This window comes from Neophocaena asiaeorientalis, unplaced genomic scaffold (genome assembly GCF_003031525.2).
Source record: "Neophocaena asiaeorientalis asiaeorientalis breed wild unplaced genomic scaffold, Neophocaena_asiaeorientalis_V1.1 scaffold469, whole genome shotgun sequence".
NCBI lineage: Eukaryota > Metazoa > Chordata > Mammalia > Artiodactyla > Phocoenidae > Neophocaena > Neophocaena asiaeorientalis.
This window is the reverse complement of record NW_020172691.1, coordinates 1,549,661-1,571,923: the sequence shown is the minus strand read 5'-3', so window position 1 is coordinate 1,571,923 and position 22,263 is coordinate 1,549,661. Positions and strand designations below refer to the sequence as shown.

The following is a 22,263-nucleotide window of genomic DNA, read 5'->3' as shown; positions in this document are numbered from 1 at the left end:
GACGCGCAGGCTCAGCGGCCATGGCTCACGGTCCCAGCCGCTCTGCGGCATGTGGGATCTTCCCGGACCGGGGCACGAACCCGTGTCCCCTGCATCGGCAGGCGGACTCTCAACCGCTGCGCCACCAGGGAAGCCCCCAGAGCAATTTTTATGTCTATTCACAAGCGCACGACTCTTCCATGCGGACACTGCTAACACCCACCCAGCATTTCAGGGCCAATTGTGCTCAGCTAACGTGGTACGTTTTTCTTCCAGGGAGCGGACATTGGGTTCCTGAACCTCGGCGCTGAAGACAGCCAGGCCTCCAGCACAGGTCAGTGTCCTGAGGTTTTTCTTTTCTCCACGTTCAGTGTTTGCACAGGCCTTTGATTGGCAGTTCGGAGCCAGGATGAGTTAAGAGGTTGGGGTTTGCTGTCCAGGCGGCGTCCTCGCCATGCACGCCTGCATCTTCCCAGCTCTGCTTGTTTCTGAGGGCTTGTCTTATCCATCAAGAGGGCACGGCAGCCACAGGGAACGTCTTCTGCCCTTGGCTCTGGGAGCAGGGGCACAGAGCAGGGAGACTGGCAGGGTGGTCCGGCAGGGTGGGTCCTAGCGCACCCAGGATGGGCGCAGAGCGGCGCGGGCCCGTCAGTGCCACCTGCTTCCCAGCTCTTAGCTTCCTCCTCAAGAGGCTTAATTGGGGTCTACGGTGCTTCACTCCATTTCCCGTTGGCGTGGAGGGTGACCCGTCGATGGCCATCGGCCAGAGCAGAGCTAAGTCGTGGGCTGCGACAGATATCTGAACCCCGTCACCCACCGCAGTGGGACAGCAGGTTGGGAAATGTGGCGAAGGCCTCCGGAAAATGAAGTCAGGAGCAAAATAAAGCTCAGTCCCGGTCCTTTAACTCTTGCTCGCTTGTTTGTTTCTGGTCTTATTCCCAGGAGGACTTTGAGTAGCTTTTGTGACGTTTGAAGAGGAAATAGCATGAGAATGAATGAGGTTGCCCCATGGCCTGCCTGGTTCATTGACTGTAATTGTCAGGGACCACACTCCGTGCTTCTCTGATTCTGTCACAAATGTCTTTGCTACTTCCGTGGAGTTTCCTCTTTCAGGCCATCTTTGGAATAAACTTCCGGTTTCTAACAAAAATACAGATGGATCTTTGATTCAGGTTGTGTTCAATCTAGCAAGAAATTTGAGGGAGATCTGACATCTTTATAACGTATATTCTCATTCAGTGTGTGTGTGTGTGTGTGTTTGTATAAAAGAAAACATGTTAGACAAGAAGGCAGACACTAAATGATTCCATTCAGATGATATTTCCAGAAAAGGCAAATCTGTAGGACAGAAAGGTGACTCGGGGTTGCCAGGGGCTGGGGCGGGAATGGGGAAGAACTGTGCTTGGGCACCAGGCATCTTACAGGGCGAAGGGGAGGGTCCAGAACTGCGCGGGGTAGGGGTCGGGGTGGTCTCGTGACTTGGTGAACTGACTACAGAATCTTTGAGTTGTGTCCTTCAAACTGGCCAGTTCTATGCTGTGTAAAGTGAACCTCAGTAAAGTTAAAACGTATATATTTTAGCTCAGCTTGGGAGGGAGGCTGTGCCTGCAGACAAAGACCAGAAGCTGAGATTGGAACCCTGGGGTCCGTCTGGCCGGGTTATGCTCCGCCAAGGCCCCAAACAGATTCAGTGTTAACTCTGTTTCACAAAGTCGCCAAGTGGGAGGGGAGTTTGGAGAACAGCCCGGAGCCAGGTGAGGTCGCGCAGGGGGTATGTGTCTGTGCAGCGTGCGGGACGAGCTAGCCCCGCTCAACCCTTCTCTGTAGTGTTAACATCTGACCAACTTCTTGTAAAAAGAAAGTGAATTTAGACAACGACAAAGGAGAGGTAAGTCACCCCAAACCCCCCACCCATCGAGGACCACTGCTGACACTTCAGTGAGTGTCCTCCCGAATCTCTCTGTGAATTACTTCTCCCGCACGCACGGGGTTTTGGAGAAGTAGGATTTTCTGTTTGATGTACGCACTCCCTTGATGGGCATCTTCCCTCATCCATAAAACCTAGATTTCCATCTTCTTTCCTGAAGCCGGATGTTACAGATGAATTATAACTTATTTCATTAAAAAAATTTATTTATTGAAGCGTAGTTGATTTACAGTGTTGTGTTAATTTCTGCTGTACAGCAAAGTGATTCAGTTATACGTATATATATATTCTCTTTTCATATTTTTTTCCATTATGGTTTATCACAAGATATTCCCTGTGCTATACAGTAGGACATTGTCGTTTGAATTATAATTTATTTCTTTTAAAATAATTTTATAATTGATTTAACTGGTCTTATTAGTAGGCTTTTTTGAGGGTGTTCATTTTCTTTTTCTGTTTTTCTTTTTTTCTCTCTCTCTTTTTAAATTTTGCTACGTTCTGGGGTGGATGTCCTTGTGCAGACTTCCTACATCCTTGGTTGCCCTTTGGGGTAAATTCCTGGAAGTAGGTTTGCCTTGTCTGTCCCGTGTCCCCTGCATCGGCAGGCGGACTCTCAACCACTGCGCCACCAGGGAAACCCCCTACATTTTTTAAAAATCATATTTTATACATTTCCTATACAACTTGAAATTCACTCTCTTTTTTAAAAAATTTTATTTATTTATTTATTTTTGGCTGCATTGGGTCCTGGTTGCTGTGCACGGGCTTTCTTTAGTTGCTGTGAAAGGGTGCTACTCTTCATTGTGGTGCACGGGCTTCTCATTGCGGTGGCTTCTCTTGTTGTGGAGCACAGGCTCTAGGCGTGTGGGCTTCAGTAGTTGTGGCTCACGGGCTCTAGAGCGCAGGCTCAGTAGTTGTGGCGCATGGGCCTAGCTGCTCTGCGGCATGTAGGATCTTCCTGGGCCAGGGCTTGAACCCGTGTCCCCTGCATTGGCAGGCGGATTCTTAACCACTATGCCACCAGGGAAGCCCTCATTTACATTTTGACCTTCAGTCGCAAAGACCTCCAGAAACACAGCATTTCCCATCCCAGGGTGCGTCTCCCTATCCTCCCAAGTTCAGTTTTAGGTCCTGGCCAACCTGACAAGCCCAGGTGATTTCAGCTCTTGCGTCCGGGCGTCCTTTTCGTGAGCGCAGCCGTTCCTCTAAGGCGAATGGCGCAGCTGTGTCCTTTCTGTTGGGGTTTCTCTCCCAGCGATTTTTTTTTTTTTTTTTTTGGCCCCGCCACACGGCATGTGGGATCTCAGTTCCCAGAGCAGGGACCGAACCCTTGCCCCCCTGCATTGGAAGTGCAGAGTCTTAACCACTGGACCACCAGGGAAGTCCCAGTGATGCGTTTAAATTCTATTTCTCTGTCTGTACGCCGTCCATTGCGAAATTTTTTCTGAGCGTGTCTTTGCACTTTGCTCATTGTGGGTTTTGTCATCGGGCATCTGAAACGTCTCTCGCACACCCACGTTCTCCTCTGTGTTTTGTGTGGCCTTCCTCCACCTGTCAAGATTATAAAAACAATTCACCTGCGTTTTGTTTCTCGTGTATTTTACCCTTAAATCCTTGCACCATTTGAAATTCAGCTGTGCTAGTGGGTCTCACGCAGGCATGATTCTGACCCCCTGCTCCCCACTCAGGGGACACTGGGCCATGTCAAGGGACATCTATGGTTGTCATGACTGGGGGGCTCCTGGCATCGAGGGGGTGGGGGCAGGGATGCTGGTCCACACCCTGCAGTGCCCAGGACGCCCCCCACAGAGGAGGGCCAGCCTCCCTTTCAACAGTGCCCAGTGACAGACCGCTGGGGGAGACAGAATTGTACCCTGAGCTGGTGCCCACCGCCGGCCTTGCAGGGGTTTTCTGTTCCAAGGAAGCCTACTCTTCTGTACGCGCTCCTGGAAGGGGGGAATCTGGGCTTTTCCTGATTGCTTTTTAGTCTCATAGTCGCTATGAGCACATCCTGTTTGCCAGGCCTTGTGCTCAGCATCTACAGGCGTCCTCATATCCAGTTCCCCACAGCACTGGGGGCGGGCAGGGGGGGGTCTCCTGTTGCTGGGCCGCCGCCTTTCCAGGGAAGCCAGGGTGTCACCAAGCAACCCACCCATCCTGATGACAGCACGCTGATCCGCTGCACTCAATTTCTGCAGACACCAGGGCTAAAAGAGGACCCGGAGTTTGGGGTCTAGGGCTGGAGACATTCCCCAGAGTGCTGCGGTTCCCACTGGCGGCCACTAGGGGGCAGTGAAAGTCCACGGGGTCTCTGGCGGGGCCGGCCTTGAGCCAGGCAGGGATGTTGATGGAGGGGGTGCAAGGGGGCGCCCAGCTGTCTTCAGTCAGTCCTCCTGGAGACCCGTGACCACCCGTCCACGTTCTCCGAGACATTCTGGTTCAGCCCCCAGGGTCCCATGGTCACCCTGTTCTGGGCACACACACCACACCCCCCTGCCCCTGCTTGCAGACCTCTGTGGGTCCATTGGGTGTAAGAGGGAGGCACAAGACACGGGCTCTGTCACCTTGGCAGGCTCACGGCACCTGCACCCCCGAACCCGCCCTGGCCCCAGCACCCTCCAGTGACCGGAGCAGAGCCTGGACCAGGGAATGAAGGCCAAAGGGTGAGGGTGGGCAACTGGGTCTTGCTTCTGTGACTGTCTCCCCTGGCGCCTGGAGCTGGGCCAGTGGCTCTAGCCCCTGGGGGGCTTCCCCAGGCAGCCACCCTCAAAGCCTCCTTGTTTAGAGGAGAAACAAGCTCCCAACAAGGAAGGCGAGGGTAAAGAGACCCCCTGCATGGTCCTGGTGGAGGATCAGTGTGGCTGGGTCTGGAATGACCATGCCCCCTTCTCGCCCTTTGTGGCCATAAGGATTATGGGGTAGAAAGTCGGTGTCCCCTGCGGCACCCTCGGGCGTGTGTCACCTCCCAGTACAGTCACCTGGGCAGTGGCTGCCCGGCCTGGCCAGGCACGGGGTGACCCTCCCAAAGATTTCCTCCATCCCCTCAGCAAGGATTTCCCATTGTCTGCCCAGGCCAGGCTCTGGGGGACGCCAGTGAGCAGGGCGGGCAAAATCCCCAGCTCTCACAGGACTGATGTGTCAGTGAGAATCATGGACCCATTTGGGGTCTCTCCCTCTCAGGAGTGCTGACATCAGGGCCTGGATGCTGTGGAGTGTGGAGCAGCCTCCCTGAGCCCCTGGTTGTGACAACCACAGATGTCCCCAGGCATCACCCAGTGTCCCATGGGGGCAGGGTCACCCGGGTGAGACCCCTGCCTCACTGATCCCTCTCTCACTCTGTCTTTGGATGTGTTTAGGGCCCCACTGGGTGGATTTTCCTGTTGGTTTGGAAGCTCTGAGTGGCCACGACCACAGCCGGTTGGTTCCTGCCTCATGGAAGGGCTTAGCAAGTGTCCCTACAGCGTGGCAGCTGTCCCAGGGCTCTGGTGTGGGCCATCGTGGTGCTGGCTTTCCTTATGGAGGTGCCGTCGTTCTTTGAGCAAGAGCTGGGCTTTCCAATATGGTAGCTGTGAGCCCCAGGTGGCAACTGAGCGCCTGCCTGAAAGGGGGCCAAGGTGGAAATGAGAAGATTTTGCACGGACTGGGGTGATTCTTGGTTGAGAACGATTTCTCAGGCACTTCTCCGGCCCTCCCGCCCATGGTGAGAATGCAGAACTCCGTGACCTCCCAACAGCGGGGTGTTTTTCTGATAGCCCCTGTTCTCCCGGGAGTTTGCGAACATTTCTGCTGAAAGCGCCTATTGGAGCCCTTTATCTTGAGAGAGTGGCCCTGGTATGGGGAGCAAACTCCAACCCAGCGCGCAAGCCAGAGCGTGTTTCTTTCTCCTGGTTGGTTACCCACTTCTGATCTGTCCCGGGTGTGTTGAAACGCACATTATTATCAGTTCTCTCCATGGACAAGCTGTTCTCCTGAAAGAACTGCCAAGATAGACAGTTAAAAACCTTAAAACGTTCTGCTCACGGAAGGTCACGGCTTCTGCTGTCCCTGCCTTCCTGACAGAGCATATATGATACCTATGTAATTATGGGGTCCCGCGTGGAAACCGGCCAAGGGGGCCCCCGCTGCAGCCCACAGGGCTCAGAACCCTCTCCCTGCAGGCTGCAGCTCTGATTCTGGAGAGCAGGCCACGTGGTGCTTCCCATGGCAGCGGGGGCAGTTCAGACATGAGTTTGACCCCCTACAGCAGGGTCTCACCCTGGTGATCCTGCCCCCAGGGGACACCTGGCCGTGTCTGGGGACGTCTGTGGTCGTCATGACTGGGGAGTTCCTGGCGTGAGTGTGTGGGGGCCAGGGAGGCTGTTCCACACCCCACAGTGTCCAGGATGGCCCCCCAGAGGATATCCCAGCCCCATGTCAGCAGCACCCAGCGAGTGGGAGGAGAGACCCCTTCTCCACAAGATTTTTGCTCCCAGGATCAATCGAGATCACTCTCTTTATGCTCTACTGTGAGTTATTACCGTGGTTCCCACCCAGGCCCCACTCTTCCGACCCTGTGGGCGAATCCCCTTATGGACTGGTTAGCGCTGCCACCTGATTCTACCAGTCTGAGTATCGAGGCCCAGAGAGGCTCATGTCTGAAACAGCAGAGCTGGGCTTCCTCCCGTGGGGCAGCGAGAACTGGCTCAGCCCAGGCGGCAGCCAAGGCACAGAGACCCCTGTATCCCCAGTCACGGGCGCGTTGCTAGGCAACCACTTGAACAGTCAGCCTCCCTCAGGGCAGGGATGATACACACATGGGGTCGTAGGTGGAGTCACAGATTCAAGGCCTCGTTTGACTCCAAACATGCACAGGGTGACAGTCACATATGGTAAGAAGGTGGGGGGCAGGGGAGGAGAGGGAGCTGCAGGAGGCTGAAGAGTGGCCCATTTGGGGTGGGCAGAAGGAGCTCCCCACACCCCAGGGCCAGTTCTCCACCCTGCAGTGCACTGGCCTGACTCCATCTGAGCCGGTGGGCTCCGAGGACGTGCCTCTTTCTCCTCATTCCCTCCCTTCCTGCTTCATTCATTGAGTCAGCCGATACCCGCGTGCCAGGCCCCGCCAGGCTAAAACACGTGTGTCTCTGTGCAGAAGCTCCCAGTACAGTGTACACAGTGGGTGTGTGTGACAGAGGACTGAGGCATGGCCTGGGGAGGGCCTGGGAGTTGGGGCGGGGGGCGGGGCCAGGGGGCTGAGGGTGGGTTGGGGACCTGAGCAGGTGCTGCCAACTGCAGGGTCACAGGGAACTGGGGTGTTGGGAGCTTGTTTCTAATTGCCATTGGTGTCCCCCCAAATTCAGATGGTAGAACCTACCCCCCAGTGTGGTGATAGTTGGAGATGGAGCCTTTGGTGGGTGTGATCTCGTGACTTATCATAAATACATATTTTGGACTTCAGCCATGTGTCCTGGCGCCCAGCTCCCAAAGCCCTTGGAATTTCCCGAGCTGTAGGAGCATTCCCTGCGTGTGACTAAATGTGACAGTGATTGTAAAACCCCAGGCAGTCTGCTCTGCCATCCCACGAGGAGTGTACTAGCTAGCCATTGCTGTGTAACAAGCCGCCGCAGGCTCAGCAGCTTACACCTCCCCTGTCTATCGGGGCAGAAGTGTGGACACAGTGTGGGTGGGGCCTCTGCTCAGGGTCTCACTTGGCCTGGCCAGGGCTGAGTTCTTACCTGAGGCTTGACTGGGGAAGGATCCACTTTCAAGTTCTCTCAGGCTGTCGGCAGGATTTGGTTCCTTTCAGTCGTCAGGCCCAAGTGCCCACTGCCCTGCTAACAGCATGCTAGGGATGACTCTTAGCTCTTGGAGGCCACTGGGTCCTGGCCCAGCCTCATGGTCTCCTCTGTGGGCTCCCTCTCCCCTCAGTCTCTCACTGCAGGAAGGGCCCTGCCCTTGGACTGGGTCAGGCCCACCCACGTGATTTGTCCTTTTGATCAACTCAAAGTCAACTGACTCGGGGCTTTAAGTACACCCTCCAAATCCCTTCTTCTGTGCGAAATCACCTAATATGGGAAATGGTATCACGTTCACAGTCCTGCCCACACTTGGGGGTTGGTCCACAGGGGGCAGGGGTTTGGGGACTTAGAATCCTTATGGCCACAAAGGGGGAGAAGGGGGCATGGTCATTCCAGACCCAGCCACGCTGAGCCTCCACCAGGACCATGCAGGGGGTCTCTTTACCCTCGCCTTCCTTGCTGGAGGCACCGCGGGTGGGTCAGGGTTGGGGTAGAAAGGCGGTGCTTGGAGAAAGCATGCTTTGTCCTCGTCACAGCTAAACAAACCCATAGCTTCACCTGGTTTTTTAAATTAATTAATTAATTAATTTATTTATTTATTTATTTATTTTTGCCGCACTGTGGGGCATGTGGAATCTTAGTTCCCCGACCAGGGATCAAACCCGTGCCCCCTGCAGTGGAAACTCAGAGTCTTAACCACTGGACCGCCAGGGAAGTGCCCTCACCTGTTTTTTTAAAAAAAACACCTTTAATTTGAAATAATTCCAGATTCATAGGAAGTTGCAAAAACCGTGCAGAGCGATTCCATGCACCCTTCCCCCAGCTCCCCTCAGTGGCGGCATCTCGTGTAACTTTTGCACAAAAATAGGAAGTTGGCGTAGGGACTGCGTGTGTGCGGAGTTCTGGGCCCTCTGTCACTTGCACGGATTCGGCTCTGTTTAATTTGTGGGTGTGTAGGACCGTCACATGTCTGCAGAGTGGAGAGAGCTCTTCCTGCTGTGTTTGGGGGGGCTGGGAAAAACAGATACGAACATCTAACCTTGGGCGGCGCAGTGCCCCACGCTCGTCGTGCAGGGCTGTGCCTCTCTTTTCCCACAATTCTGGGCATCTCGTCTGCCGCCTTATTAGGCAGCCAGCCCTTCCAGTGGGTTTATTCTCTTGGGGGGGGTTGGTCTGCAATTCTGTGGAGGCTCCCAGCACCAGAAGGCTCAGGTTCAAATCCAGATGCACCCCTCACTCGCACGGGCACCCCAGGCAACTCACTTGCCCTTTCTGAGCACAGGGGGCGGGCCCGCTGTCACCACCGCGGTCCTGGCATCCACAGGAGGGCCGCCAGAGGGAGGAGTGACGGGGAGGGCTGGGAGTTATAGTGAGGTACCCCAGTTCTCTCTAGGGGGTGAGAACCGTCCCTCATCCTCCCCTGGCCATTCTGCCCAGGCTCCGAGGACTGCTGAGACATCCCGTTGTTGGAATCAAGGCTTCCTCAACTTCCCCAGAGTTCTCTGCCGTCTTCTCTGCGCCCTGAATGGTAGGCGCTCCCCAGGTGGTGGGGGCTTGTTGTGTGCTTCTTCCTCACGGGAGCCCATACAGTGGCAGCACCCCATGTCACTGCACCTCCCGTGGGAGGGGGAATTCCAAGATGGCACCAAAGACCCCCGCCCCCCTGGTGTCCACACACTGTCCTATCCCTGCTCCTCAGTGTGGGCAGAACCTGGAATGGACGGGATGCCACTCTGTGGTTAGGCTGATGTGATATGGCCCAAGGGACTTTATAACAAAGACCCCTGATCAGTGGACTTTTGAGTTCGTTCATCACAACGATTGTCTGGGTGGGCCTGACCTAATCAGACAAGGCCTTACAAGAGACCAGAAGCCTATCTAGAGGGGTCACATCCACAGAGACAGGAAGTAGATGGTGGGGGCCAGGGGCTGGGGGAGGGGCTGGGGAGTCAGGGTTTCATGGGGACAGAGCTTCAGTTTGGGAAGATGAGAAAGTTCTGGAGATGATGTTGGGGATGGTTGTCCAACAGTGTGAGTGTGCTTAATGCCACTGAGCTGTGTGCTTAAAAATGGTTAGGATGGTTATGTGCTTTTTACCACAAGAAAGAGAGAGAGAGAGAGAGAGACCAGAGCAACAGCAGACACTCTCCTACTGGCTTTGGAAAAAGCAAACAGCCATACGCTGCCCATGGAGGAGGCCATGGGAGCTGAGAGCAGCCGCCTCCCAACAGCCAGCAGGAAAATGGGGCCTCACTCCTACAACTGCAGGGAAGTAGACTCTGCCAACCAGTCAGATGAGCTTGGAAGGGGACCCTAAGTTCCTAGATGAGAGCTCAGCCCGGCCAATCCCTTGATTTCAGCCTTTTGAGAACCCGAGTTGAGGGCCCAGTTAAGCTACACCCCCGTTTCCTGACACAGAAACCAGGAGATGACAAAGGGTGTTGTCTTAGACCCTAAGTTGGTGGTGATTTGTCATGCAGCAGTAGCTGATCGATACACCTACCCCGTTGACTTCCCACGCTCGTTCTGAAACTCACCTCAGCTCTGCCAATTAGAGATAATCATCGCCATGTCACAGAAGAGAAACTAGGAGCAGAGAGAAGCCGAGTGTTAACACGATAACTGTTCTGTGACATTCAAATTAGCTGCACCTGTCACCCAGGCCGGATCGTAAGCTCCTTCGGGTCAGGGATCTCTCCCCAACTGCGGGCCGGATGTTTGGCGAGTGAAAGAAAGAATGAGGCTCAGGGTGGAATCCTCACCTGACCTCCTGAGCAGAGAGATGAGCCTGTGACCAGGACCGGTGGCATGGTGGGGCCAGCGGAGAATGTACTCATCGTGCACCGGAAGGAGTGATGACCGCACTCTGACTCCCTGGCTGAGTCAGCGGCCGGGGCCAAGGTCTGAGCTCGTGAGCCTCCTGGAATGGGACGCGCCGTCCCTGGGTCCCTGACTAACATCCCAGCCGATTCACAGCTCTGCGCGGATGAGGGGCGAGCTCGGAGCCAGGGCCCTCTGACTGCAGGACTCACAAAGCCAGGCAGCCCAGAGCCACAGAGAGCCAGGCTGTGGGCGTCCTTGGCTCAAGCCGGGGCTGCGGAGTGAGGACAGGCATGCAGAGTAGGTGGGAGGAGAGGCAGCCGCACACGCACGTGCCCCCGGCAAACCAGCAACCAGGTCTCCCGCGTCCCAGGGCCGAGGGGCAGGGCCCGCTGGCCTCCTCGACACTGTGAACACTGAGGCCAGGTTGTTCTCTGTGTGGGGTCGTCCTGGGCTCTGTGGGGCGTGGAGCAGCATCGCTGGCCCCCACCCACTCGATACCAGGAGCCCCCTAGTCGTGACAATCACAGATGTCCCCAGACATTACCCAACATCCCCTGGGGGGTAGAATCACCCCAGTTGAAACCCTGGTTGAGTGAGTTGATGGTGACAGCACTGCTTGAGGTGCTCCCTCTGGGGCTTCAGGGAGGCCTTCTTGGAGGAAGTGACGTCTTGAGTTGAGCATGCCAATGCCCTGGAGCCGATTGGGGTGGGAGGGACGCTCCAGGTGGCGGGAGCAGTGTGTGCCTAGGAGTAGAGGCTGGTTACAGGATGGCAGGCAGGGGTGCAAGGTGAGGCAGAGGGAGCGAGGTGGCCTCGGGCAGAGACCACCTTATCCTCAGGGCAGTGAGGAGCCATAGAGGGTTCCAGCCCCACCTATGGCAACAATCAATTGACCTTGTTTTCCGGATTAGGGAACTGAGGCACAGAGAAGGTGAGGGTGCCCCAGTCGCCCCCAGCAGTGGTGGGCAGAGGCCCAGGGGGTTTCAGGGCCGTTTCTACAATGCTTGGGGGTGGGGCTGGGCACACCGGAGCCAGGCCCAAGAAGTGGCACCTGCCTCAGCACCTCCCAGCTCCTGACCCCTGGTCAGGCAGGCATCTGCTCCCGCCCTCAGTTTCCCTTCGGTGAAACTGGGGTGGTAGCTGCCCCGGCCGCCCTGGGCTGCTGCCTGAGGAGATGAGGTCATCAGCTCTGCAGTCCGTGTCCCTGGGCGGCACAGCGAGGGCTCTGGACGGATGGGAAGCGTGTCCTGTCACCCCACCGTCACTGGAGTTCTCTCACCCGAGCCCCACGCCCTTCCCCTTTCTGGGCTCTACCTTCCTTCTTCCTGAAGGTTTCAGGGGTCTTCCAGCTTCTCTGGTATCCATGGAAACCTGGGCCTGAGTGAGGGACCCCCAGGCCCTTCAGCAGGTTGCTGGAGAGCCCTGGACCCCTGCTCCCCATCCCAGGGCCCCTCCCCTTGACTGAGGGGGAGAAAGAAGTCGGGGAACCATGGGGACAGAACATGCCCCTGGCCCAGAGCCCACGCCCCTGGGAGGTGAGCAGCAGGGGTCCACCCTCTGCGGGTCCCGGCCCCGCAGCCACCAGGAGGGACAACAGCCAGGGCAGTGCTTCCATGTCCTGAGCTGACCTTGTTTTCCTGATCTCGGGGCAGGAACAGCTTGGCCAGCAGAGTGGACACGTCTAAGCTCAGTAAACAGCCAGGGAGCCGGGGGTGGGAGCTGAGGTGCCGGGTCCCCATGCCTACCCACCTGCCCTCCCCTCCGTCCTTGGGAATTATCAGGAAAGCTCAGTGGAGCAGGTCCCTGAACCCTTCCCTTAGCACTCTAATGTGCTCAGCCACCTCCTGGAGGGTGGGGTGGGGTGGTGGGTATGCCGCCTGGTGACGGTCGCCTGTGTTGTGAGGCCACCAGGGTTGCCCTGTTTACGCATGGGCTGCGTTGCTGCACACACGGACACCCAGGACAGACCCAGGCTCTTGTGAGCATTTGGAGCATCTTCGTGTGTGTGTGTGTGTGTGTGTGTGTGTGTGTGGAAATACAAATGGCATTAAATTCACCATTTTTAAGTGCACAGTTAAGTGGCATTAAATACATTCACATTGTCGTGGAACCATCCCCACCATCCGTCTCTAGAACTTACTCATCTTCCCAAATAGAAGCTGTCCCCATGAAACCCTGACTCCCCAGCCCCTCCCCCAGCCCCTGGCCCCCACCATCTACTTCCTGTCTCTGTGGATGAGACTCCTCTAGGGACCTCCTGTGAGTGGAATCAGGCAGTACTTGTCCTTCTGTGTTTGGCTTCTCTCACTGAGCATCGTGTCCTTGGGGTCCATCCACAGTACAGCAATCGTCAGAATCTCCTTCCTTTTCGAGGCTGAATCATTTTCCATTGTGTGGATGGACCACGTTTGTTTGTCCATCATCCGTCTGTGGATACTTGGGTTCTTTCTACCTTTTGGCTGTTGGGAGTCATGCTGCTGTGAGCACAGGTGTACAGTTATCTGTTTGAGACCCCGCTTTCAATTCTTTGGAGTATGAAACATTTTTTTGTTCTGGTTTGACACCTTGGCCCCAGCGTGCAGGTCACCTGTCCACTCCCCCAGGACAGGGGGAGCCCAGTCTGAGCTGCAGAATCAGGGAGCTGGGCCAATACTTGGCTTTTCCCTCGCATATCCTCACTCGGGCCCAGACACCCCTAGGAAGAAAAATTAAGTTTTTGCGTAAATAAATATGCCACGGTACAAGAATTCAAAAGGTGCAAATTGTGTCCTGCGAAAATGGTGTCTCCCCTCCCACCTGTGCTCCCAGCTCTCAGCCTCCCTTCCTGTAAACAAGTGACTTACTGGTTTCCGGGTCTTTCCGCAGACATGCTCTGCATCCCAGGCACCCTTTGTGGCCATTAACTTTTGCAGGGCAAAGCTGTGTGTTCCTCAAAAGCTTCCACTGACAGGAGTGGTTCAGAGGGAGGCCGGGGCTGGGGGCCAGAGGGAGCTGTTAGGTCAGCAGGCCTGTGGGGCGTGTCAGCTCTGGATGAGCTCCCCTGCCAGGCGCTATGGAGCCACGGGGGCCCCACCCATCCCTCGCCTGGCCCCCCGCCTGTACACAGTGGATTTTTTTTTTTTGGCCATGCCTTACGGTGTGTGGGATCTTAGTTCCCCAGCTGGGGATCAAACCCGCACCCCCTGCAGTGGAAGCAGGGAGTCGTGACCACTGGACCGCCAGGGAAGTCCCACAGTGGATATTTAATAATCATAACCTACCCCCATGTTATGGACTGAATGTTTATGTCCCCCACATTCATATGCTGAAGCCCTAACCCTCAATGGGATGGTGTTTGGAGGTGAGGCCCTTGGGAGTTGATTGGGTTCGGTGAGGTCATGGGGGTGGAGCCTCTAGGATGAGATTAGTGTCCTTATATGGGGATGGAGAGGGCTCTGGTCTCTTATAAGGGGATGGAGAGAGCTCTGGCCATGTGAAGTCACAGCAGGAAGGCGGCTGTCTGCAGGCCAGGAAGTAGGCCCTCACCAGGAACCCGCCATGCCAGCAGCCTGATCATGGGCCTCCAGCCTCTGGGACAATAAGGAATCATGTCTGTGGTTTAAGCCCCCCAGTCTGCAGTGTTCTGTGATAACAGCCTGAATGGCCTAATATATCCAGTCAAAAATAAAATTTTAAGTAGAAGCAGTCCCCCCAAGGCACTGTGAACGCTTTTGAGGACAAGAGTGGGCGAAGGAGACCCTCTGCTAACCAGAGGGGTGTTTGGAGGACGGACTCTTCCATAGGCTGTCAGAATGTGGGGAAGGGAAACCGCAGAGGGGTGATAGCGTCCTGAGACCACCGTAGCAGATGACCCCAGACTGGGCAGCTTAGAACAACAGAGACTTATTCTCCCACAGTCCTGGAGGCCAGAAGTCCGAGGTCAAGATGTCACAGAGGCTCAGGGGAGGGTCCTTCCTGCCTCTTCCAGCCTCTGGGGCTCCAGGCAGTTCTGGGCTTATGGACACATCAGCCCAGTCTCTGCCCCCATTGTCATGTGACCTTCCCTCTGTCTCTGTGTGTCTCTCCTCTTCTTATAAGGACACCAGCATTGGGTTAGGGCCCATCCTATTCCAGCATGACCTCATCTTACTTCAACTAATTACATCTGCGAAGACCCTATTTCCAAATAAGGTCACCAAACTAGTCTGCTCAAGCTGCCACAACCAAATACCACAGGCCGGGGCCTTAAACAACAGACGCTTATTCTCTCGCAGTGCTGGAGGCTGGACGTCCCAGATCGCGGTGTCGGCAGGGCTGGTCCCCTCTGAGGCCTCTTTGCTTGGTGTGAGGACGGCCGCCTTCTCCCCATGTCCTCACATGGTCTCCCCTCTGTGCATGTCTGTGTTCTAATCTGTCTTCTTATAAGGACCCCAGTCCCATTGGCTCAGGGCCCACCCTCAGGGCCTCATTTTACCTTAATCTCCTCTTTAAAGATCCCATCTCCAAATACAGTCACAGTCTGAGGTCCTGGGGGTCAGGGCTTCCACACAGGAATTTGGGGGACCAGAATTCAGTTCATATCAGTCACCATCAGAGGTTTGGGGTGGACATGAATTTTGGGGGCACACTGCTCAACCCACCGTGTGGGAGCTAGGTGGAACTCAGTAAGGGACTGTGGCGGGAGCGGGCGGGGCAGGGAGGGAGGGTAGGAGGGCGGGTCACAGGGGGAGGGGAGCCTGCAGCAGATAAAAGCCCAGTGGACCAGGCTCACTCTTGGCCAGAGCAAGTCATCTAGCCAAAATGTAACCTCTACCCAGAGCGCGATGCCGGGAAGGGAGCCTTCGTGCCTTTGTAAATGAGAGTGGAAACCAGGGCTGGAGGAGGTCACCCAAGGTCACAGCACAGCCTTGACTGGACAGCATCTCCACCCCTTAAGTCCGTTCTGTGCATACTACCAGCTGTCCAGCCGGGGGTAACGATGCTGTGGAGACACCCAAGGGTCCCCCAGTGAGGCTGGCACCGTGGCCCTAGAATCCCACCAATCGCTGGGACATTTCCTTGAAATCTCTTTTGCCTGTAATTGCTTAAACATGTTGAATTCTTACCCGAGATCTTTCCAGTTTGCTTTGAGGGGAAACCACTTTGACTTTTTCCTTCTTTATAACATGCTGATCTTGCGGCACGAGCGCCCCCTGGGGGTGCCATGGGCACTGCCCTGGGGTGCAGTCGGGGGACCGGGTGAGGGCTGTTACTATGTCTGAGGGGTGATTGCAAGGTGGGGCAGTGATTGGGACACCTCGCGTGTAGGACGTGGAACAGGACAGTGTCCTGTAGCCAAAGCACGGGGCTGTGGGCTCTTTTTCTTTTACTGAGATATAGTTCACACAGCACACAATTCATCCTTTAAAGTGTTCAATTCAGTGCATTTTAGTACCTAGTTGTGCAACAGCCACCACTAGCTAATTCTAGAGCATTCCATCACCCCAAAAGAAGCCCCGTCCCCACCAGCAGTCGCTCCCCCTATCCCCCTCCCCAGCCCCTGACAACCATGAACCCACGCTCTGTGTCTGTGGATCTGCCTGTTTTGGACGTTTCCCATCAGTGGAATCACACCCTGTGTGTCCTTCTGCGTCTGGCTTCTCTCACTGAGCATCGTGTTCTCAGGGTCCAGCCACGTGGTAGCGAGTGTCAGGGCTTCACCCCTCTTCATGGCTGCGTAATGGTCCACGGTGGTGTTTGCTTTTGAAAGATGTTATGCGACAGACATTTCAATGGTACTGGTATTCTGATGTCTGTTGGGACCCCACACCCTGTAGGTTTTGGCCTGATTTTATTTATTTATTTTATTTTTTATTTTTGGCTGCTCACGGCATACAGAATCTTAGTTCCCCGACCAGGGATGGAACCCCCGCCCCCTGCGGTGGAAGTGCGGAGTCTTAACTACTGGACCACCAAGAAAGTCCCTGGCCTGATTTTAAACAAGCACTTGCTACAAACTTGCTATAATGGAGATCAACAGTAGCAGACTTTTTGGTAAAGGGCCAGACCTTGAATATTTTCATTTGCAGGTCAGGCTGTCTCTGCTGAAACGACTCAACTCTTGTATCTTGAAAGCCACCAGAGACAATACCTGAGGGAGGGGGCGTGGCTACGTGCCAGTAAAACTTTACAAAAAAATGTGCAGAGGGCCGGATGTGGCCCTCGGGCCAGAGGTCACCAACCACTCTTTAGGACAGAGGTTCTCCAGCGTTTTGGTCTTGAAGGCTCCAAAGAGCTTTTTTTAAATTTGGGTTATATTTATGAAAAGTTACTAGATTCAAAATTAAAACTGAGAAAAATCTTAAGTATTTATTAATTCATTTACAAATAACAAGAATAAGCCCTAAATGGCATTTTTGTTTTCCCCAAAACAAACAAAGAATTAGTGAGAAGATGGCCAGGAAAAGCCAGAGGCTTTCACTGCCCAGAGGTGACTGAGGACACGTGAGTGGCGACAGAACAGAGTGTCAGGATCCTGGGGCAGGACATTGGGGGGAAAACTAGGGAAATCTGAATAAAGTGTTCCCATGTCACTTTCCCAGCTGTGACAAACGCGCCCCGGGGAAGGGTAGTTGGGTGAGGGCAGACGGCACTCTCTCTACTGTCTTTGTAACTTTTCTGTAAACCCCAGATTATTTCAAAGTACAGATTTGTTGAAAAAAAACAGGACAGAACAAAACAACTGTGTGGTCGAGTGAGCACTCCACCACAGTCAGTGGAGGGTGAGGATAGCGTCGGGGAAAGTGGCTGGAGAAGCCGGGGAGGGGGTGATGGTGGCTGGAGAGTGAGTGGCAGGTCAGACCGTCAGTCAGAACACCGACCCGGCGCCCAGCACAGGCCGAGGGTGGTCGTAGGTGCCGGCCATGGTGGTGAATGAAGCCCTGCCCTCCAAGGACAGCGCTGGCACAGACACCCAAGTAAACAAGAAGGACAAAACAGGACTTCCCTGGCGGTCCAGTCCAATGGTTAAGACTCCACACTTCCAATGCTGGAGACGCGGGTTCGATCCCTGATCGGGGAGCTAAGATCCTGCATGCCGCGCGGTGCGGCCAAAGAAAAAAAAAGGGCAAGAGGAAGAAATCAGGAAATGTGCCTGGGGGAGCCGAGCAGAGAGATGAGAGCCCCGGGGTCCAGGGAGGTCTCGGAGGAGGTCTTGTCTACATCCACGCCGGCTAGGGGGCTAGGGAGGGCATCTGACGCAGAAGGCAGGCGCCGAGGGTGAGGGAGCTCCAAGGGCTCCCTGGAGGCGGGGGCTTGCAGGGTGGGAGGTGGGAGGTGGTGGGCAGGGCATGGATAGTCGTGAGGTGTGACGGCCAGGCGTCCTGGAGAATGGCCCTCTGTCCAGGCTGGTCTCGTGCTTTTGATCAAACCGATGGGGGCCCAAGGCTCGCAGCCCCCGAGGCAGGGTCAGAGCTGCAGTGGCAAGTTGGGCTCAGCCCCGACGTGGCTTAACCCAGCCTCCCCAGAAGAGACCAGTCCCTCGTCTAGGCCAGTGGGTCTCAACCAGGGGCGATTCTGCCCCCAGGAACACTGCACCACGTCTGGGGGATCTGTGGTTGTCACGATGGGGGACGGGGTCTGGCATCAAGTGGGTGGGAGGCCAGACGGCTGCCCCACAGAGGACGACCCCACCCTGATGTCAGCAGCACCCGGGGGTGGGGTGGGGGGGGGACGGGGACCCTGTGTTAACTATTTGGAAAAAGCATTGAGTTCGATCCCTGCTCACGCTGGGCACCTGGGTTTAGAGCCAGGCTTGCACGCAGGTGGACTCCAAATCGCTCTCTGCTTAGAAACTCAAATGCCTGTGACCCTGGGCTTCCCTACCCTCCCGCACCCCCATCCTGAGCGTCCCCCCAGGCGCTGGTGGCCCACATGGCGCTCAGAGGGACGAGGCCTCAGAAACTCCTTCGTCTTGCAGCTGTGGTATCAGCGAGAGGATCTTCAGGGCCATGTACGAGATGAAAACCTGAGCCCCTTGCTCAGAAGTTTCCAGGAGATTCCAGACGGTGAGAGCAGAGCATTAAAGCAAGGGTGGGCCCTGGGCCGGCACTGGCTCAGCTCTGAGGTCCAGGCCAGGCGAGGGGAGGCTCTGGGCCCCAGGTCCCTCCCCCTTCCCCTGCCTCATCCCCTGCGGGTGCCCCCGCCTACGGGCGAGGCCAGAGCGTCTGTCCTTGGCGCCGGGCTGTGTTTACTTCACCCGCCCCAGTGTGCTGGGGCGGGCTAACCAGGAAGGGGCTGGGAAAGACGGTCCTGCTCACGGGGCGGTCTCTAGGGCCATGGCTGCCGACCGGGGACAGCCTGGGGCCCAGGCTGCCCCCCCCACCCCAGCCGCGGGGGCTGTGGCTTCTTTCCCCCCGCGTGTTGCTGACGTGCAGACGGGACACGCCACCTGAGTGGTGTGGGAAGGAGAGGAGGCCATTCAGAGACACTGGGCTCACCCGACCGTCAGCAGTTTATGCTGGTGTCCAGTGTGAGCAGGGAGCAGGCTCAGTTTTCTCCCAAGTAATTAACCCAGGGCCTTCCCCCTCGGCACTGTGGGTATGGGGCCGGGTCCTCCTCTGCGGGGGGCCGTCCCGGGCACCGCGGCATATGGAGCGTCCTCCCTGGTCCCCACGCACTGGATGCCAGGGGCACCCCCCGTCGTGACGACCACAGGTGTCCCCAGACTGTTCCCAGGGTGAGAGCCACCTCCAGTCCAGGCCCTCTGAGGGGCAGGCAGGGTGCAGAAGCCGAGGAGTCCCGCCCTCCTGGGGCAGCTGGGTCCCTTTCGCAGCACCTGCCGGGAACAAGCCTGGGGTCACGCAGAGCCGCCGCGGCCGCAATGCCAGGAACACAGCCCGGCCTCTGCTGGATTTCTTGGCTGTGATGCAGAAGGGCTGGGAACTGTGCTTTCCAGGGATTGGGCAACCAGAAATCTCAGCATCTGTGTTCTCCGTTTCAACACACAGCAGCCCAGCAACCAGCAGCTCCATAGGTTCCTCACTCTGCTCCTCAAATATGTCCGCTGTCCACACGGGGCCCTGGGCAGAGGGGCTGACCAGCTGCTTCCAAAGTCATTTCTATTATTGGACCCAGACGGGGGGGGGGTCTCATTGGGGCTGATCCTGCCCCAGGGGACACTGGGCCATGTCTGGGGACGTCTGTGGTCATCTTGACTGGGGCGCTCCTGGCATCGAGGGGGTGGGGGCCAGGGGTGCTGCTGCACACCCTGCAGAGCCCGGGACGGCCCCCCAGAGGATGACCCGCCCAGTGTTGTCTCCGGACTCCTTCTAGTCCTGGGAGCTCGTGATTCTGGTCTTGGGTCCACGGGATGATGCCAGGACGCTGGTGCAGCCCCCTCTCTGTCATGGGTGGGGGTCATGGGTCTGCAGGAAACGCGCCCTGTCTGAAGCTCCTGCACCCCTCGCACGCACGGCGCGCTGTCCTCTGTGGGACGCGGGGATCGGGGAGGTGGGACGTCGTCCTGACGCCCTGTCTCCGATTCCTCAAAGCCCTTTCAGAGCAGCCCAGGGTCTTGACGGCCGCAGCCTCGCACAGTGATGTCAGCAGACAGCTCTGTGGCCGCTGGCCTGCGGCTTCCAAGAAGCTCACACCCGCTCCCGGGAAGGAGCTGCGGGGACCCGCCTGTTTCCAGCAAACTCTGTGTCGGGGAGCCGAGGGAGGTGGACGGGGAGTCAGGCCCCAGCCCAGGCAGCTCCTGCAAACCCCCTCCCAACCCAGATGGAGCTGCAGGTCCCACTGCCAGGCTACCGTCTCCAGGCTGAGTCAGGGCTGCGTCACGTGGAGGAAAGAAACGCCAGCTCAGCAGCCGCAGAGGCAGCCTTAGAAGCTTTGTCAGGTCATGTGACCTCCCTGCTCGGAGTACCCCCTCCCCAATCTCCCAAGGGCTACAGCTCACCTCTTAGTGGCCACAGGGCCTGTCAGCTTTTGACCTCGCTGCCCGCTACCCCAAAAGGCATCGTCTCGCCCCAGGACATTTGCACGAGCTGCACCCCCGCTGCCGCCACCTTCCCTCCAAATACCCACACGGCCGCCCCTCATCTCTTTAGGGTGTGTGCTCCAGTGTCCCCTTCCAGCGAGGGCTCTTCTCTCCAGCCCGTCCTTGAATCCCACCGACACCCACGGTCCTTCTGAACTGCCTCGCTTTTCTCCATGACGCCTCCGAGTAAAACTGTCTCTGTTTCATGTAGTTATTTGTATGCATGTTTCTCTCCCCCATCTAGAATGTTAGGTTCACCGGGCTTGCCCAGAGGTCAGCGGTCAGCACACTTTTTCCAGAAAGGGCCAGAGAGGGAATATTGTCGGCTTTGCAGGCTGACACTCTCCATCAAGACGACTCAGTTCTGCTCTTGTAAATTACCGGTTGTGCCGCGTGCCAATAAAACTTTGTTTAGGAGAATTTGTGTCAGACGATCACGGAACGGAATGTGTCTTGGGGAACGTCCCACCGAGGATGACCCGGCCCGGATGTCAGCAGTGCCGCTGCGAGACCCTGCCTCTACCCCACACGCGTTGGGTTGTGACCTCTGGAAGTTTCCACGGTGCACAAACATTGGGTGGCCCACCCCTGAGCCTCACTCTTGCCGCAGCCTTCCAGGTGACCACACGTCCTTCTTACGGTCACACTCGTGACCGGCGAGGCAGGCTGGGCTTATCCTGAGGCTCATCCCGTGCTGGTCCAGCGCTCTCATCTTCCTCACGGGGCGCTGGTCGCCAGGCTTGGCCTGTGAGCACTCCTGCTTCGCTGAGTCCGCTCCGGTCGGCCCGGGAGCTGGTGCCGTGGGTCTTGCAGCAGTAACGTCAGCAGCCCCCCATGGGGTTCTCTTTCTGCCCGGCCCTTGCCCCTGCTGATGCAGGGAGACAACGACCCACAGAGGATGCGACATGATCGCCCTGCAGCAGCCGCCTGGAAGGCACGCGGGGTTTGCTGCTGCCCAGCCTGTAACGACATTCTGGGGTGGCTGTCAGGACATGAGGGGACAGAAGTGCCCATAGCTTCAGGGCCACCCCTCAAGGCACATTGCAGGGCGCCCCGTGTCCTTGATCCCAGCAGACCCTCGAGTCACTGCAGAAATCACTGCTGTGAATTCCAGAAACGTTCAGAACGGGCAGATCCACAGAGACAGAGAGTGGGTTCGTGGTTGTCACGGCCTGGGGGAGGAGAAGTGACTGCTGATGGGGACGGCGTTTCATATGGGGGAGATGAGAATGTCCTGGAATTAGATAGAGGTGATGGCTGTACAAATGCCAATGAGCTGAACAGTGTAACGTGATTAAAATGGTAGCTTTTATGTTACGTGCATTTTCACCCCCGCCCCCCAGGCCCAGATGTGCAGAGGCCCTGCACAGACCTGGTAGGCAGGGAGTGGATGGTGTTCACGAAGCTCCTCACTGCGTGAGCCTGCTCAGGCCACCAGGTAGGAGCCGTCCTCCCGCCCTCCCTCCATCCGTCTCTCCAGCTGATTTGGGCCCCAGACATGGCCCCTCAGGACGCTGTGGCCTTCTCGGGCTGTGGGACCCGTGGTTCTGGCAGGAACGGGTCAGGCTCCCCGACGTCCCTCGGAGCCCTGGGGCAGGCCCAGGGAGCATGGCTCAGTGGGGACCTTTTGTGTTGTATGTGCCCGTCCTTTGTGCTTGTGGGGTAGGTCACCCCCAGTGTGACAACCACAGAAGTCTCCAGACATGGCAGTGCCCAGGGGGCAGGACTGCCTGGATAGAGACCGGGTCTAGGGCAGTGCCCCA

The 22,263-nt window shown here is 56.7% G+C and overlaps 1 protein-coding gene across 1 annotated transcript in view; it reads left to right on the top strand.

The window, feature by feature from the left end:
* The first annotated feature begins 252 nt into the window (after positions 1–252).
* Positions 253–22,263, top strand: part of GNG7 (G protein subunit gamma 7) — a 106,084-nt gene continuing 84,073 nt past the window's right edge. The window contains exon 1 of the mRNA XM_024740140.1: positions 253–313. The gene's annotated coding sequence lies outside the window, so the exon portion shown is untranslated. The remainder of the gene's footprint in view (positions 314–22,263) is intronic.